The sequence below is a fragment of the Epinephelus moara genome, chromosome 2 (genome assembly GCF_006386435.1).
Source record: "Epinephelus moara isolate mb chromosome 2, YSFRI_EMoa_1.0, whole genome shotgun sequence".
Lineage (NCBI taxonomy): Eukaryota > Metazoa > Chordata > Actinopteri > Perciformes > Serranidae > Epinephelus > Epinephelus moara.
This window is the reverse complement of record NC_065507.1, coordinates 1,293,026-1,294,918: the sequence shown is the minus strand read 5'-3', so window position 1 is coordinate 1,294,918 and position 1,893 is coordinate 1,293,026. Positions and strand designations below refer to the sequence as shown.

Below are 1,893 nucleotides of genomic sequence, written 5' to 3'. Positions count from 1 at the left end.
TCACAATCATGAACCTAATCTGGATCTTAAACCTGCTAATTGCCAACTAATGTAACTAAATGTGTTATATTTTTAATATTTTGTCATGTTTAGATTACGTGTGTCAAAGGCATTGTGTACATAACAGAGCGCAGTACGAGTTAAAATTGTAATTTCCAACAGTGAAAAGCAATATTTATGTGCTTTACTAAATTTACACAAGCACTACGAGTGGTCAGGAGCAGGAGTAGATTTTGTTAGTAGCTACGAAAATATCAGAGCTACTAAAATATTGATGAATGCGGACATGCACGAAAATTTCCGTCTGCGAACAGTTTACACACAAATTCCTTCTGCTCACGTTTCATGAATGAGACCCAAAGACTTTAGCAGCGAACCCAGAGGTCAGAGCTAGCACAGCCTCAGATGCTAACGCTAGCAGCCAGCCTCGACGAGTCACACTGGACCAGGTGTTCAGACCGAGTCAGTCCGGCAGCTTTACTACGACACATCTGACAACATTCACTTGAAGTTCCTTTCACTGGAGCTACGAGGCAGAGACAGTGTCCACATACTTATGGCCACATGTTGGAGGTCAAAAGGTCGCCAAAACCATCAGGACAGATCTGGATCAGAGGAGCATAGGTGTCCTGCAGGAGGTCAGACATGTTGTTCTGGAGCAGAGCTGTGATGCTAACATGCATTAGCCCCTGCACCGCAGTGGTTGCCGGGGTAACTGAACGCAGCCAACGAGGCGTTGACGTGATGAAACGACGTGAACTCTGCAGCAGCTGTTTGAGTTTATAAAATGTGTTTGTGTGGCTGATCCTGGATCAGAGGGCGGAGTGCTGCACTGTTTGTGTTTCTGCACCACAATGACCGAGGGAGGGGGAGGAGGAGGAGGAGGAGGAGGAGGAGGAGGGGTCTCTCTCACACACACACACACACACACACACACACAGAGGGGAGCTGAGTGTAAACAGAGGAAGTGGAGATTTATTTGATCACAGTTAAATATCTCCTCATGCTGAGTCTCCGCTCTTTAAACTCCACTTTCTTCTTCGTGTGTTTCTGCTGCAGCTCTCTGACCTCCAAAATATAACACAGGTCCTCTGTTGACAAATAAACCTTCACATAAACAACTGCTGAAGGACAAAGGCTTATTCTGACAATGTGACCATCTGATTTTTATCTCACCAAACAAAAGCCTTTTTCACACACAGGTGGCGCTACAGAATCCCTTCCTTACGCCGCCTTTGCATTTTTATACAAATTTAAACGACGGCGGCATCTTGTCGCTCCGGTGTGTGACAGCATGATGATGGAAGCAAAAGAGGCGTGATGAGTGTGACATGTGAGAGCTCATTCAGGCTCAGCATTACATACGTGTACGCAGACAGACGGAGATTAACACTACATGACTGCTTTGTTTAATTTGCACGAGAACAGGAGTTTAAAAAGCACAACCACAGTTTTATGGAGGATATGAGCCTGCAGAACGGAGCGTTGACAGTAGTTGTGTGTTTCAACTCGTGTTGTTGTGTATCTTTGGTCTGAACTGGACTTAATAACCCTGCAGGTGAACACAAAGTCCACAGGCTGATATGAGCACATTGGAAACAAGTGAAACACATCAGGAGGAATAGAAACCATTTGTAATGTGTCAGTGATGTTTTAGTAACGCTGTGCTGTCGTGTTAGAAACATCACACAGAACTGAAAACACGACCTTCTCCTAAAACTGATGTCCACCGAGAAGATCGTGTTTCCAGTTTGTTTGTCAGCAGGATTACAGAAAAGTACTGGCCTGATTTTTATGAAACTGAGTGGAGGGTGCAGCGTGGGTCGAGGAGGAAGTCGGAGTCCCCGGGTGAATACACCCAGAATTTTTCACTTCAGTCCACATTGCGAGAGG

At 45.3% G+C, this 1,893-nt stretch overlaps 1 protein-coding gene across 1 annotated transcript in view; it reads right to left on the bottom strand.

Moving 5' to 3' along the window:
* The window catches only part of abcg1 (ATP-binding cassette, sub-family G (WHITE), member 1), a 281,654-nt gene that overhangs the window by 138,436 nt on the left and 141,325 nt on the right, over positions 1-1,893 (bottom strand). The window lies entirely within an intron of this gene.